We start from the raw sequence: 9246 nt of genomic DNA on the forward strand, positions 1-9246 counted from the left end.
GGCATGAACTTTCCGGACAACCCAATATATATATATATGTATATATGTATATGTGTGTGTGTGTGTGCGCGCGCGCGCACACACACACACACACACATATAGAGCATAAAAAGCATTCGTATAAGAAAATTTTTTATTAAAAAAGTCTTTTTGTAGAAAATAAACATTAATTAGCAATTTTATATAATAAATACATTCTGTTCTACATAAATAAATGAGCTTTGCAGATATTTTTGATTTTAGAAACTAAATTCCTCGAATACTTTTTGAGCATTCAAACAATATAATTTTTAATTTTCGCTTATTTTTCAGACGATATATATTCTGTATTAATACATATCTTTTTGGTATATATAATTTTAGAAACATACAGTCTATTTTATTCTTTATAAATTATTAATTATCTAGCAAAAAATGATCGTTAATTAAACATTGAATCGACATCAAATTAGTGTTGTCATTGTATCGATATCGATTCGATATCAATTCGATGACTCATTTCTCGCTATTTACTTTTTAAAAATAAAGTTTTTTTAAAAAAATATTTTCTCTGTACGAATACTTTTTGCATTCATTGTATATAGGATGTTCTGAAATTTTTTGCCAAGCGCTCTTGTATACATAGAGTGGATTAAATTGAGTCAAAAAATCTTTATTTTGCAATTTTCGCAATAGTTAACAAGATACTCGTATTAATTATTAAAAATATTGATTTTCAATAATTTTTTACTCAAATACTATCAACTTTACAGAAAAACAGCGAGAGACAAAAATTGTTTATTTTCTTCATAAAGTTTTGAGAATTTTTTCAGAATTTTTTAATACCACATTTTCTCATGTTAGTAAAAATAGTTGCCAATAAGAAAATACAGTTCTAAAAAGTTGATTTAAAAGTTCTGAAAAAATTCTTACAATTCTATAAGAAAAAAAAACAATTTTTGTCTCTTACAGTTTTTCTATAAAGTTAGTAGCATTTAAGAAAAAAATTATTAAAGGCCAATATTCGGTGATTTTAAAGTAATTAATATCTTGTTAATTATATTGAGAAAATTGCAAATAGAACGGACTAAACTGAATCGAAAAATCCTCTATCATTTTGCATTTTGCAATGGTTAATGAGATATTAATTTATGAAAATAATACCAATTGCCCGGCCTAGCACCAAATGCAAGCGGATAAAACCGACCAGTGAGGCGCGCGTTTGCTGTCGCTAGGCACGTTAAGGCCAATGTCGCGTAAACAACTAACGATGAAAAACGAGGATTCGGCTCCGAGAAGAACACTTTGAATCGCTTGATACCAACTAAAGTTGAAGTCTCGATCTTCGTTTATACGAGAAGCTTGCATTGACTCCGCGAGCATCGCACTGAAGGAATAAGATTGAATTAACCGTGAAGCCTTTATCCCCCGAAGAGATTATCAGGATCTTTTGATCCAAATTCATCGCATGGTACTGTGATACTTTATGTATTGGGTCGGAAGTCCAAATCTTAAGAAGAAAAAGAGGAAGAGAAAGAAGAGAAAGAAGAAGAGAAAGAAGAAGAAAAAGAAGAGAAAAAAGAGGAAAAGGAAGAAGAAGAGGAAAAAAAATGCAGACTCTGGGCAGTCTTATTTTGTATCATATTCAGCTATTTTCATAAATTAGTTTCTCATTAACCATTACGAAAATTGCAAAATGGTACAGGACTTTTCGACTCAATTTAGTCCTTTCTATCTATATAAAAATGCTTAATCAAAAAATTGCGGAACATCATGTGTGTGTGTGTGTGTGTGTGTGTGTGTGTATGTGTGCACACGCACGCACACACGTACACATATGATGCATTCCATCTAATCGGCCTTCGTCATCAACTCTGCCGATTTTTTTTTACTAATTTTTTAATATATTCTTCATATTAAAATATATATTCAGTTATTTTTTTAGATTTTTATCTTCATTAATTTCCTCGATATGAATTTTTTAACATTGATATGAATTTTTTACATTTTCAATTTATTTTATTTCGTAAACGTTTAATTGAACATAACTTCTGTTAAAATTATTGAAAAACAAAGAATAATCGCATTAATTGATCAGATTAATTGATTTTAATCGATTAATTCAAATATCTCTTGAACAGCGCATTTTAGAGAAAATGTTTTAGAAACAAAAGTTTGGAGAGGGACATCTTCGAGAGGGACATAAGATGGTGTCATTGATTTGACCTTGGGTGGCATTGTCAAGGTCAGGGCAAGTCCATGTTGAATTTTTTAAATGGAACTTCCCATTTTTCATTAAATATTCTTGTAGCTAACCTCGAGAGCTTTTCAAAACACTATAATAAAATATTTTTCTATAAAGTACATTTCGAGTTATAAGACTTGAAAGTTACAATACCGCCGGCATTAGTATTACGCTGATTACGCAAAGTGTCTGACGATTAAACCTCTTATTGTTCAGGATTATGTTCTGGATAATATTTGTTAAGATCAAGATCATTAGTGACATTGTTTCTTTTATTTTCATTTTTACATAAAAATCAATGTTCAATGCAAAAAATGAAAATAAAAAAATGAAAATAAAAAAATTTTTTTAATTAACAAAAAATTAAAATGATCAGAACTCTTCGAAAAGCATTAAAATACATTCAAAACTACACGAGAATTACCATAGACTATTTAAGTCTATTTAAGAAATTAAGAACTATTTAAAATTGGGCAGCGTCTCATAAAGAGACTCTATAAAGACCATTTTTGAGGGGAAAAAAATTATTTAAAAATCAAAATAACGATATTAATTGTCAGAACTCTTTATAGAATTATTGTATTTTTTCAAGATATAATTCTACAAGAAACTGTGGCTGCAAATGTCTCATTTTGCATTTTCGATTTCTTGACTTTAATGGTCGAAACTATTCGTTTTACCTATATATAGAACTATTGAAAATAAACTCAGAACTTTCAACATTTAATGTTTCCATCGAGTGAAACGCCAACTTCACATATATCTAAATGCACACCCCATCGTCATAGTCACTAGGCGCTCGGGGAGTTGTTTTCTTTTGCTGCCATGCATAACTCGTAACTGCCATTTGTAAATAAATCTCTGCAGCTAGCGCTCACTCCTAATAGACATGCATTTGATAGTACAGTTGAATGTAAAGCGAGAGCAAGTAATCGCTCTACCCCTGCTTATAAGCGGTGTGTTAAAAAATTTAGCACGCTGTAGAATCTGCTGATGAAAAACTTCGAAAATTTGGAAAATTGGCAATGGTGGCGCGTCGCAACAGTGTAAACGAAACTTCTAGAATGCGAAAATTAAAACAACGAAAGAAAAATGTAGGAAAAGCGAAACATAAAAAAAGTAAATATATCTTTTACATTTCGCTGTTTCAATTTTCGCCTCTTAGAAATTTCTATACTTATGTTACTCTCCCCTTACATTCGACTTATGTTCCAATTTTTATTTTCGCAGAAAGAGGGCAGATAAGCATAAACACAATTGTCGTAATAATTAACGAGATATTAATTTCTAAAGATCACAGATTTTATTTGATAATTTTTAGACATTAATATCTCGTTAAATATTGCGACAATTGTAAAATGATAGACTTTTCGATTCAATTTAATTCGCTCTACCCCTGCCTATAAGCGGTTAAAAAGTTTGAGAATCTGCTGACGAAAATTTGGAAAATTGGCAATGGTGGCAGTGGCACGTCGCAACAGTCACGAATAGCAGAGCTGAAAAGCGTAAGAGAAAATAAGAAATAAGAAATTGGCAAAACGAATTTTTATCAATATCAATATTTTGCATATTCCACTTCGCTCAAATGTGGGTGCTTTTGAAAACTCGAGTTAGGACTGAAAAATATAATAAATATAACTACCTAGTACTTTTGATTCATGATACTTTAACATTGTCTATATACTATGTTTTAGTTAAAAATGACCTTCAATGTTGAATAACTCAATGAAAAAAAATTGTAGAGCTTAATAAAAAAGCAATTTAAAGATCAAGATTCTTGCACTCTTTCGAATGCTATAAACTATATTTATATACAATTTTTAATTCGCGCCGTGGAACTATGCAAATTTCGTAAAAAAATTTGATACATCTTCATTTATGTTTGTGTAACTCTATAAAACATCAATAAGATTGTTTTCTAAAATACAGATTCTGAAATACAGATTTCAAGCTATAAAATGATTTTTTATATAAATCTCGATAATGAAGTTTTTCCATTTTAAAATTTGTCTATTTTTACAGAATGGAACAAGTGACTCTTTAATTTTGTTGAGTGGTACGTTATATGTATTAATAAAATACGGGTACTATAATTAGTGAATTTCTATTAAATTATCTTGATTGATCGGCGATACATGTATATAATATGTGAACTTAATTAATCATTTAGAATTAATTAATCATTTTAGAATTGAAAAGGGATAAAGAATAAGTTGAACCTCTTAATCGAGATTCAATTATTCCTTTCTATCTTTTTTCAATTCTAGAATGATTAATTAATTCTAAATCATCGAGTTAACCATGAAATTGGATCTAAAAGCGCTAATGTGGCAAAACGAAAATGCAAAGAAACATTCGTTTGTTCGTGCGTCTCGGTCAGTTTAATTCCTACGCAACTACTGAAAAATTAATCTTAAATTGATAGAACTGCGCGTGAATAAATTTCGCGGCTTAGAGTTCTTTTTGTCTGCACTTTCTGTAACTTCTAGTCTGCCTTTTTTTTACCGTGAAATTCGAGATCTGTTCCTTGCGTTATATTGGGTTAGGGAAAGTCTTTTTAAAAATTGATAAAGACCTTTTTAGTCCCACATATATTCTATTTTAAAAAATAAGCAATTACATCACTTGATAGAGCAACGTTTCAGCCTTAATTTTTAATTATGATACTATGATTCGTAACAGAGTTACTAGCAATAAAGTCAGAATGATCCTTTTTATTCAATCCGCGAGTAACTCAGGAACACAAAATCGTAGAATTTTTTAAAAACTTTGTAGAGAAAACTTCAAGCTTTCACGATGTATAGTCGAAAATTTGCTCAAATTTTTTGAGCACACTATAGATCTACAAAGTGAAAAGAAAATTTTTCATTTTTTTCTCAGCTCGTAGTAAAAATTTCTGTATGTAAAAATTACCAAACTTACATAAATTCAAAAAATATAGTAATCATTCGAAAATAGAGATTTCAAACTTTAAAATTCTTTTTCTAAATTTAAATTTCATTTTTAACGAAGATATTGATGGAGAAAGATCTTTTTAACAATATGTAAAGGGACTTTTTCCTTAATCTAATATATACTTAAGATGAAATATATATGATTTCATGTTTGGAAAAAAAAGAGAACAATAAATTCTTTTGCAAAGAATTGTATTTGCTTTGTTTGAAACATGCAGCTAAACAGGGCAAATAAATCCGCGGGGAAATTGAACAAGACGATCAGCTGAAGATCCTCTCAGCTACTCGGCCCTTTTCCTCTTCTCTCACTCACTCACTTATTCACTCACTCACTCACTCACTCACTCACTCACTCACTCACTCACTCACTCACTCACTCTCTCTCTCTCTCTCTCACTCACTCACTCACTCACTCACTCACTCACTCACTCACTCACTCACTCACTCACATTATTCTCTTTACGATTCTCGTCTCATCTGTTTTTGCAGAACTGGAAATATAATACCACGATCGATCTCTGCGCAGAAAAGAATGCTAATCGCAACTCTCGTCATTCGCTCGTGCAAGGTGCATTTTCGCGCAACTAAAATCCGAAATCAGCTCCAAACTGTACTCGATTCTATTTTTTTTTTCATTTTCAGAAGAGAACGAAAAGACGCAATACGGCGCGGTTTCAAAGACCAGAGCTTCGATGTAAAGAATTTCTCCGGGAGACGAAGTCTCTTCCGTGATAAATTTCGCCTTAATGCCTGGAGAGGAGAACGCGAGGTGACGATGATAACTCGCTTCGTCCGGCACACTCCGAGTACCCGGCACAGCGCTCATCGCTCAGCACTTACCGTCGACTCTCTCGGACTCTCTCGGCTCGGCTTGACAGGCGACTTGTGAAAATTATGATAATACGATACCGGCTCTCGCGTTTACGAGAATCCGTACCAGATTATCAGCGGCCGATTGTTAATTCCTGTTTGTCTACTCTTCCGTCTCACGCTTCGCCAATCGGAAGATACTGACAACATGGCGTCGCGGCGCGCAGTCGACGCAGTGCGCACGGAAACGGAAGGGCGGATACTTCTTGTGGCCGCATCCGCATCAGGCTGCATTACGTAAAGCTCTAAGCTACATTCCGTTTTACGCATGATGTGCATGATGTATGATTTTATTTTTCTTTAATATTCGATGAACAATGAAGATAAAATGATATATCTTGCACACCATGCGTGGGTTACATGACATTTTCCCGAAAAACTAGATTGGAAAATGTTGGTACTAACAAAAACCCCTAAGCAACACGATTTTAATTTGTACGGATTAGAGTGCCGCCATGTACATGGAATCGGAATGACGGAACGAATTTCTTACTAGAAAATTGAGTTCACTACAATTCCGTTCTGTAAGAAATTTCTCTACCCGTCCCATATGGCCGCAACGGAATGGAAACAGACGGAATGTCACCTCGCAAGCTAATTTGCTCAATTTAATCAATATTTCGTTATTTTAATGCGAGTAAAGTAGTAATATGCATAATTTATGCAATTATCTTATTTATAACATTATCCAGCAAATGAGAATGGATTGAAATGAATTGAAATAGATTCATCAAATATTGATTTACGAATGTTAAAATGAATACTTTTCAATGCATTTTTATTCATTTACAGGAATTTCATGGAGCATATCTCTATACTTTTCAATCTAAAAATAATATTAGCTTTTTCTATGTACAACACACATATTGTGAATAGGTCAATTCAAAATTTTAAATAGAAAATGCAGTTTTTCAATCCAATTGCATCCAATTGAATCTAATTGAATTCAATTGAATCCAATTAAATCCAAAAAAAATATTTGCTATTTAAAATACGTATTCCGATAGAAAAAATTTTCAATCCATTTTAATCCATTCTCGTTTGCTGGGTACTTCAAATACTGAAAAATACTGAATTATAAGAATGAGATATATTTTGTTACCAAAATTTCATTGCGTTCCGGCTGCGGGACGGATAGAGAAAATTTTTACGGAACGTAATGGCATGTTCAGCTGAATTGATTGAATCTAAAAATTGAAACGAATATTCAGAAAACTTTTTCTACAACGATGAAGAAGAAGTGTTATTACTAATGTTATTGCGAAAGGCAAGAAATGTGCCAAGTTGACGTGCTATTCCGATATTTAAGAGTGTACGAAAATTTTATTTCGCTTATAACATTTTATTGCAATGGCAGAAATATACAAAAAAACGAAAATTCTATACAGTCAACGTTTACACAAAGAATGAGGCGTCTCCAAGACACAAAACAATTTCAATTCTTTGAAATGCAAACGACCGATTGTGACAAATTCTTCAATTACTTCAGAATGACATCGGTATTATTTGAAGAACTGCTGGCATTAGTTGGCATTAGTTGGACTGTATAAAACAAGAATATGTCGTATTGAAAAATAAGAATTATTATTAATTTTCTTCTTTGAAGTTGTCAAATTCTCAATCATCAACAATAGCCGAATCGACATAGACTGCAATTGACATGACATTTCGTTGATTCTATATCGTTTCTATACTATTTCGGCCATGATTCCGACACAGTAGAGAAATTTCTTATGGAACAGAATGCTAGATGCTAGTGTACTCATTTCTAATAAGAAATCCATTCCGACGTTCCGATTTCGTGTACATAAGACAGCATCCTTATAATTAATACTGGAGATCGATTCTGTTTCTTAAAACAAGACAAAAATTATAAAAGTGAATAAATTTACTAGAATACTGATAATTTCATTGATCAATATCTAATAAATTTGCTTACTTTTGTCATTTTCACCTCGTTTCAAGATACAGAATTGATCCCCTAGTCTAGCAGTTGAGTATTCTCCTATCGTTCGACTGTGAACAGGGAAATACTCGACTGTAGTTAGTTAGTTCTTACATTTTGATTCGGTTTAAACCCTCAGTGGAAACTAAGCTGCAGCTGGTTCCTGCACACTGAACGCGGTAACGCTTACCGCGCGGCAAAATGTGATGCGGTAGCCAATAAACTTACAGCTTCTAATGTGTTCATTGGTTGTCGCGTCTCACGCAAAAGTTTATGCGTCCAGTATGCAAGAGCCATAACAGAAGTAGCGCTAATAGCGTCTCCTCGAACGCATCAGTCATAGATGCGTTCAGTGTAAATCTGAGATCCCAGCAAAAGGGGAATGGATTAAAATGAATTAAAATTTTCTTCTATCCGAATGTATTTTAAATAGCGAATATTTTTTTGAATTCAATTGGATTCAATTAGATTCAATTGGATGCAATTGGATTAAAAAACTGCTTAATCAAAATTTTGAACAGTATTCATAATGTGTGTTGTGCACAGAAAAAGCTAATATTATTTTTATATTGAAAGACATAGAGATATGCAATTCCTATAAATGAATAAAAATGTATTTAGGATTGAAAAGCATTCATTTTAACATTCATTATACATCAATAACATTCATCAATATTTCTGAAAATCTGAATCCATTTCAATTCGTTTCAATCCATTCTCGTTTGCTGGAATGCGAGCTAGCAAATAGCAAGCTTGATCACGTGATCTTCGAGTGCCAAGAATTAATTTCAAACACTACAGAGCTGTAAACTGTCCTTTAAGGTTAAATTAATAAAATGAAATTGTTTATTTTTATGAATAAATAAAAAATTCCTTATTAATTGAAAATTTCTTTCGCTTTACTAGAAACTGATAATAGTCTTATATACTAAAAATAGAGATATTAAACATGAATGTGCATATGAGCAGACTCATATGCAAGATGTTCTTAAAAGAAAATATTACATTACAAAATAATTTCAGCAATTTAATTAAGTTATATCACTTGATTTATGTTCATTAGAGTCTTTAATATATTATAAAGAGGAAAAGAAGTAAAATTTTCCTCACTAAATATTATACTTAATGTACTCCATTAATTTCTATTGATAGCATTATTATAAATATACACAGGTTATGGATTTAATTTAAGCGCGAAAATTTGTATTAACTCTATAAGCTCGGTCTTTAAATCCGGAATGGATCGAGCAGCT

The 9246-nt window shown here is 31.8% G+C and overlaps 1 protein-coding gene across 1 annotated transcript in view; it reads right to left on the reverse strand.

The window, feature by feature from the left end:
* The window catches only part of LOC108692463 (rho GDP-dissociation inhibitor 2), a 12408-nt gene extending 6212 nt beyond the window's left edge, over window positions 1-6196 (reverse strand). Inside the window, exon 1 of the mRNA XM_018200714.1 lies at window positions 6019-6196. The gene's annotated coding sequence lies outside the window, so the exon portion shown is untranslated. The remainder of the gene's footprint in view (window positions 1-6018) is intronic.
* Between the last annotated feature and the right edge of the window lie 3050 nt (window positions 6197-9246).

Source organism: Atta colombica, unplaced genomic scaffold (assembly GCF_001594045.1).
Source record: "Atta colombica isolate Treedump-2 unplaced genomic scaffold, Acol1.0 scaffold72, whole genome shotgun sequence".
In the NCBI taxonomy this organism is placed as follows: domain Eukaryota; kingdom Metazoa; phylum Arthropoda; class Insecta; order Hymenoptera; family Formicidae; genus Atta; species Atta colombica.